Here is a 7,564-nt window from a genome sequence, read left to right as displayed (position 1 = left end):
GTTCCATACCTCCTTCAGTGACCTCCTTTTCTTCTTAAGCTCATCTGAGCTGGGCTTCAGTCAGTTGCAACAAATGATTTATCTTTTTCCATTTCATTCAGGAGAATTAAATTGTTTCTTGATTATGCATGATAACGGATGACACACAAGCTTCATTCCCATCTGTAATTTTATCTGGTACCATTATTCAATTTATATATATTGCATAGGATGTGCCAACAATCATTTTTATAACCAATAATTCCATGATTTTGCTTGGGTAATCCCTTTTAATGGTGAACTTCAGGTCACAACAGTAACTATCAGTTCAACTACACCAAGGTTTCTGAAGACAGTGGCTTCTCCACCCAAGTAGGTTGTATATAAATTCCAAATAGAACCTGGCATCACCCTGAAGGAATTCTAACTTCACACTGTTGGGGAAATTTGCCAAGATGGCTTCAGAGTAGACTAACTTTACACAGCACATTAAAAAAAAAAAAAAAAGACACTTAATCAGTATCACAGATTATTACATCTAGCAATCAACAGCATGGGTTAAAAAATAAAAAATCTACCTTAAAACCCTTTGTCGGAATGCTTTACACTCTCCACAGAACAGAAACTAAAATAACCTGTTATACAATTAGTCACAAATACAGTCCTCGAGATTTTTGCCCATACACAGGAGTGTTTGTCTAAAACATTGCTTCTTTGTAGCAGCTAGGCCCTGCTACCACCGTGCTGGACTGAGTTCGTAAATCCGTTGTAACCTGTAACTTCCCTGTCACTTCTCCGGCTCTCCCCTCCTGCTAAGCTTTGTTTCCTAATTAAAATCTTCTGCCACTGCCATAGCTACTGCTGCTACTGGAACTGCCATAGCCACCATGGTTTCATGGTTGGGCAAAGTATTGGCCGCTACCACCATAGGGGCCAGAGCTTCTGCCTCCAAAGTTTCCTCCCTTCATGGATCCAAAATTTGAAGACTGATTGTTGTAACTGGCAAAATCATTGTAGCTTCCACCACCTCCAGAATTGCCTCCATCATTACCAAATCCATTATAGCCATCCCCACTGACAATATATCCATCACCACCACGGCTGCCACCAAAGCCACCACGACCACTGAAGTTTCCTCCGTGACCAAAGTTGTCATTCCCACCGAAACCACCTCCACGACCACCACCAGAGTTTCCAGGACCACTTCGACCTCTTTGACTGGATGAAGCACTAGCCATCTCTTGCTTTGACAGGGCTTTCCTAACTTCACAGTTGTGACCATTCACCGTGTGGTATTTCTGAATGACAATCTCATCCACGAAATCATGGTCATCAAAGGTTACAAAGGTAAAGCCCCTTTTCTTGCCACTGCCTCTGTCAGTCATGATTTCAATCACTTCAGTTTTTCCATACTGTTCAAGATAACATTAGGTGATGTTCTTCAGTATCTTCTTTAATGCCATCAACGAATTTCTTTTTCACAGTTAAGTGGGCACCTGGTCTTTGAGAATCTCCTCTTGAGGCAGCTCTCTTTGGTTCCACAACTCTTCCATCCACTTTGTGTGGCCTTGCATTCATGGCTGCATCCACCTCCTCCACAGCTGCATACGTGTGGAACCCAAAGCCCCCGGAGCGCTTGGTGTTTGGATCTCTCATTACCACTCAGTCCGTGAGCGTTCCCATGGCTCAAAATGGCTCCTAAGGCTCTGATCGGTTGTTTCAAAGCTTAACCCTCCAATGAAGAGCTTCCTCAGCTGTGTGAGACTCTGACTTAGACATGATGGCAGGGAGAAGAGAGACTTTAATGATCTTGACATTTTAATTTATTTTTTTAGAGACAGGGTTCCATCTGTCACCCGTGCTGGAGGGCAGTGGAGTGAAAATGCTCACTGTAACCTCAAGTACCTGGGCTCAAGCCATCCTTTCAACTCAGCCTTCCAAGCAGTTGGTACTGCAGCTGTGTGCCACCCCACCCAGCTAATAAAGTTTTATTGAAACAAAGCCATGCTCTTTGATTTATGTATCATTTATGGCTCCTTTTGCACTACAATGACAGAGTAGAGCAGGTGTCACAGAGTTCATATGGCCTGCAAAGCTTAAAATAGGTACTATTTCACTCTACAGAAGTTTCCAGAACTCTAATCTAAGCCACTGCTGAAATCAATGTGTTTGCTCATTTAAATGTAATGCTGGTAGGAATACTTTACTTAGTATGCCAGACAATAGATATCCCTAACAGTACACAGCCCAGTCCAGACTATGACATGCCCACACCTGTTTCTTAATGTTGGCTTCTTAAGCTGTCCCAAAATCTTAAGAACTATATAGCATCAAAAAAAAAAAAAAAAAAAAGAACTATATAGCATCATCAAGCAAATACCTTTAAAACAGCCTGTTTACTGATATGCGCTCTCCTGAATTCAGAAATTCTATTTTACGTATTTTAAAATATAATCTAAATGTAAAACTAGAGTATATTCACATATTCCCTTAAATGCAAATTCCCTCAAAATAGAAGGACTACTCGAAACAGATAAATAAAAACTTAAATACATATGTGCAGAAGTCTTCAATACATTTGGAGACATGTCTTATTCATTGTCAAAGTCAGTTTCAGTGGAAAATCGTATTTAATTTTCTATTCACTACATTAAAATTGCACAGTCGGAGAGACTCTGGCCAAATAATTTTTACTAATATTACGTTTTTAGAAATGGAAAAAGAGTGTTTTTACTTTGAAGCTCTAGGATTTTTTTTTTAATTCAATAAGCTGTTTAGGCTTCCGTGTAGAAAGCTTATGTATTTAATTTTTCGTACTTAGGCAGAAGCTATCACTCTTCTTTTTCAGAGAAAGAAAACACATAATCTAGACTAGGCTGCTTTTTTTTTTTTTTTTTTTTTCCGGCTTACAAAACAGAATTTTATTTAAATTTGTAGAGATAAAAATCTACCAAAATTTAAACAAAAACGTATTCAAATCCTTTCCCAGACACACACACGCAAATGGACATCATGGAAACAAAAACCACATCCCTTTAAGTAAAGTTCCCATCTTTCTACCATAAACTACTACTAGATACTGGGAGGGTGAGGAGTAAGAGAGAAACAAGCAGAAAAGGTACTGATGCCCAACACAATTTGATCCTCCGTGTGTTCTCATCTTGGAACGACTTAATTACAGAGATTTCCACAAGAATCAGGATCCTTTATTTTTGACACAAAACGGAACCCTCTAATCCAAAATCACAAATAAGGCTTCTGGTTTTCTTTTTAGTGTGAGGTAAACTGTATTAAGGCAAATGGTAAAAACAACGATTCCTTTTTATTGCCCTCCATCAAAAGTCACAGTGAGACACACAAACTTGTAAGAGGAAGGTGAAGAATTGCCTATGTGTTTCAGAGCATAAACGAAACCAGTTCTGAAATTTAAATAGAAAGCTGACCAACCTGGGAACACTTGATGACAGAGCTTTCTTCTCTCCTCCTCCTCCTTCTAATTTTCTTGTATGTGAACAAATGAAGAGCTATTGGCATCCAAGGTCAGTGGGGCTGTGAGGGTAACAAAACAGAAAAGCGTTATGAGACAGGCAGAAAACAGGAGAAAAGGGAGAAAGATTCTTCCAGGCTAATCAATGACCAGATTTATTGATCTCTAGTTGATTTTAAAAAGCAGTTTCTGCTCAGGCACAGGGTCTGCTCCATGTTGGAAAGGCTGTGTTGTCAGTGGTGGTGGCTATGTGTGTGATTGGTGGTAAGGGTGAGAGGTGACGACTTACATAATGAGAGGCGTTACGTCTTCATGTTACCAGTTTCTATCAGGCCCTATTTTAATCGGGCCATATACTCTATGCTAGTGTTTTCACTCAAGTGCCTTGGTGGGTGTTCGAATGGTTTCCAGGTGGAGATTTCTCTTAAAGGACATGAAAAGCCGGTGAACAGAAGAATTTATCTTAATATATCCAGAAGGTTTCTGCAAAATCAGATTCCTGGACTGATTCTTAAAAAGTGGCCAAATCTACCACCCAACCGGTGAGTAAGCATGCTCTCTGCCATCCACTAGGATTCAAAGAAGAAACAAAAATCTAGACTATTCATTACAGCTTTATTTGATTCATTCAAAAACTGTTGTAAACTGGTCATGTCACTGGAACTCAAGAATGCAATAAATAAAGTAAATTATTAGACCATTGGAAAGAAGCACTAAACCACGTCCATTCCGTGATTCCCACTGTAGCACAGTTCAAGACATATTTCCTCCCACAGTATGCCAGTTGAGATTTAATTGTTTGTCATAAAGGATCACAGATCCAACCCTACTGTGGTAATGTGGCAAAAAAGCACCTCCTGACAGTATGAAGTGGAAATTGACAGTGGATATAAACTTGGAGTCTATTGATAATAGCAGCTAACGTTTCTGAGACCTCACAACCTGTCAGGTACCGTGTTAGGCAGTTTGCTTGGATTGTGTAACGTCAGATTAGTGGAAAAACAAAACTGAGCAATATTTTGTTTATAAGAAAAAAAAATCTAAAAGTAAACTGTTAAAGAGAGAAAAGGCAGGTTTGGGGTGAGGTAGGGGAAGTTTGCTTTTGAGCTGAGTGTGCCGCTTCCGGGATAAGAATCTAGGTGGAAATTAGTTGTCTGAGTCTTTGGCTCCGAAGAGAGATCTGGGTAAGAGATGTAGATTTATTTGTGCTTACAGGAGGAGGAGAAGAAGATTAGAATATAGAGGAGCACGGTCTGCTTAAGGAGTAGCCAAACGCATGGAGGCAAACTAGGAGACCGTAGCATCATATAGACTGGAACTAGGGAGCATTTCAAGAATAGAGACAATTAAAAAACAATTAAAATTATGGAAGAGATATGATAGTCACGAACATATACACATCAGATAACTTTGCAACTGAATACATAAAAAGAGCTTATAGAAATGCAAAAACCTAATAAAATTATAGTTGTAATTTTAAAAACATATCTTTCAGAAGTAGAAAGACTCACTACACAAAAAGTAGGGACATGGAGGAATTGAATAATATAAACAATAAAGCAGATTAATAAAATCATGTGTAATTTCCATCCTACTCATACAGATTGTGAATTTTTATAGGACTATAAATAGTACAAATATTGATGATATATATATTTGACTACAAAGAAAACCCTTAAAAAACGTTAAAATATAGAACACTCACAGACCACAACAAAATTAGAAATGAGTAATAAAATGTTGACTAAAAATATTTTGAAGTTAAGAAACACTCTCTTAAATAACCCTAGCATCAATGAGAAATTTAAAATTGAAATTATATGGTATCTAGAAAGCATGGAAAAGGAAATGATTCACAATGAATATTTTATATTAAAACAGTTTAATTATAGTCAGAGAAAAATGTATAGCCTTAAATTCCTTCATGTTTAAAGAAAATAAAAAATAAAATAATTTAGACCCCTTGTTAGGGGCTGAATGGTGTCTCTCCCAAAAAATCACATGTTGAAATCCTAACCCTCACAACCTAAGAAAGTGACCGCATTTGGAAATAGGGGCTTTAAAGAGGTAATTAAGGTAAAATGAGGTCCGGAGGAGGGCCTAATCCAATATGACTGGTGTTCTTATAAGAAGAGGAGATTAGAACGCATACAACACACAGACCAAGGGATGACACCATGTGAGGACACAGCACAGAGGCAGCCATCTGGAAGCCGAGGAGAGTCCTCAGAAGAAACGAAACCTACTGAGACCCTCCTCCTGGACTCGAGCATCTGTAAGTCTGAGAAAAGAAATTTCTGTTGTTTAAGGCATCTCTTATTGCAGCTCTAGCAAATGAATATCCCTGTTTTTTAACTTTTGTGATGGAGTCTTACTCTGTCACCCATTCTGGAGTACAATGGTGAGATCTTGGCTCACTGCAACCTCTGCCTCCCGGGTTCAAGTGATTCTGCTGTCTCAGCCTCCTGCGTAGCTGGGATTACAGGTGCACGCCGCCATACCCGGCTAATGTTTTATATTTTTGGTAGAAAAGGGGTTTCACTGTATTCCCCAGGCTGGTCTCGAACTCCTGAGCTCAGGCAATCCATCCACCTCAGCCTTCCAAAGTGGTAGAATTACAGGCATGAGCCACCACGCTCTGCCGCTCATCTTAAGAATTAGTAAAAGAGGCCAGACACAGTGGCTCATGCCTAATACCAGCACTTTGGGAGGACTAGGCAGGCAGATCACCTGAAGTCAAAAGTTCGAGACCAGTCCGGCCAACATTGCAAAACCCTGTCTCTACTAAAAATATGGAAAACATTAGCTAGCCGTATTGGTGAGCACTGTAGTCCCAGCTACTCAGGAGGCTGAGGCAGTAGACTCTTTTGAACCTGGGAGCCGGAGGTTGTAGTGAGCCAAGATTGTGCCACTACACTCCTGCCTGTATGACACAGTGAGACTCTATCACACACACACACAAAGAATCAGTAACAGAAAAATAAAATAAATCAAATAAAGTAAGTAGTATAGTAGGTATTAGCAAACACAAAAGATAAAATTATAGAATAGAAAACACCAAAATAGAAGAAAAAAGCCAAATATTGATGCTGGAAAATAGCAATAAAGTACGTAAACTGTGATTTGCCTGAATAGAGAAAAGAAATAGAAACATGCAAAATTAAGAAAGGGAAGAACAGAGCTACAAATAAAACAAATACAAAACAAAAGAGATGAAAATAATTACGAGTACATCACGTAAAACTCCATGACAGCAATTCGACAACCTAGAAAAGTGAATGACTTACTAACAAAATGAGCAAAATTAACCCAAGAAGAAACAAAAAACTTTAACAGTAATTACTGTATGAAAGATTACAAAGGTAATTGAAGGTGTGGCACTAAAAAATCTGATTTTTTTTTTTTTTTTTGAGACGGAGTTTCGCTCTTGTTACCCAGGCTGGAGTGCAATGGCGCGATCTCGGCTCACCGCAACCTCCGCCTCCTGGGCTCAGGCAATTCTCCTGCCTCAGCCTCCTTAGTAGCTGGGATTACAGGCACACACCACCATGCCCAGCTAATTTTTTGTATTTTTAGTAGAGACGGAGTTTCACCATGTTGACCAGGATGGTCTCGATCTCTTGACCTCGTGATCCACCCGCCTCGGCCTCCCAAAGAAAAATCTGATTATTTAATAGCTGAAGCTTTATTATTTTAATAAAAGTATTCAGTAGGTCATTTCAAAGAGAGCTTGCAGGGCTTGAAGCCAGAAACTCTTAAGACTATGACCAGAGATTGATATTCTTCGTAGGATGCCACAGTCACTCAATAGTGCTATGTTTTCCCGAAGGGATATAGGACTTAGCCACTCATAATCATAGTAATCCCTGATTGGTGACATGGGAAAGTAAATACAAGTCTCAAAGTTTAAAAAGAATTAAAAATTTGTCCCAAATCTATAAGTACAGGATCTGGGGAGAAGGAAAAATGAATTACCTAGTAACATGAAGAAACCTTTGAGGGGGATGAAAATGTTGCAAAATATGAGAATTTCAGGAATAAACAGAAGCTTCTAAAAACTCATAATAAAAAAGCAGAAAGGCTATAAAGGACCAAGAA

At 39.0% G+C, this 7,564-nt stretch overlaps 1 non-coding gene and 1 pseudogene across 1 annotated transcript; one reads left to right on the top strand and one right to left on the bottom strand.

The window, feature by feature from the left end:
- Nucleotides 1-786: 786 nt before the first annotated feature.
- LOC101036865 (heterogeneous nuclear ribonucleoprotein A1-like) lies at nt 787-3,780 on the bottom strand (annotated as a pseudogene).
- Nucleotides 3,781-7,177: 3,397 nt separating this feature from the next.
- On the top strand, nt 7,178-7,305 carry LOC120364160 (small nucleolar RNA SNORA25). Its single transcript, XR_005579503.1, has one exon. It is a non-coding gene; the product is annotated as a small nucleolar RNA SNORA25 (small nucleolar RNA).
- The last annotated feature ends 259 nt before the right edge of the window (nt 7,306-7,564 follow it).

This window comes from Saimiri boliviensis, chromosome 2, assembly GCF_048565385.1.
Source record: "Saimiri boliviensis isolate mSaiBol1 chromosome 2, mSaiBol1.pri, whole genome shotgun sequence".
NCBI classification, from domain to species: domain Eukaryota; kingdom Metazoa; phylum Chordata; class Mammalia; order Primates; family Cebidae; genus Saimiri; species Saimiri boliviensis.
This window is presented reverse-complemented; position numbering and strand designations above follow the sequence as displayed.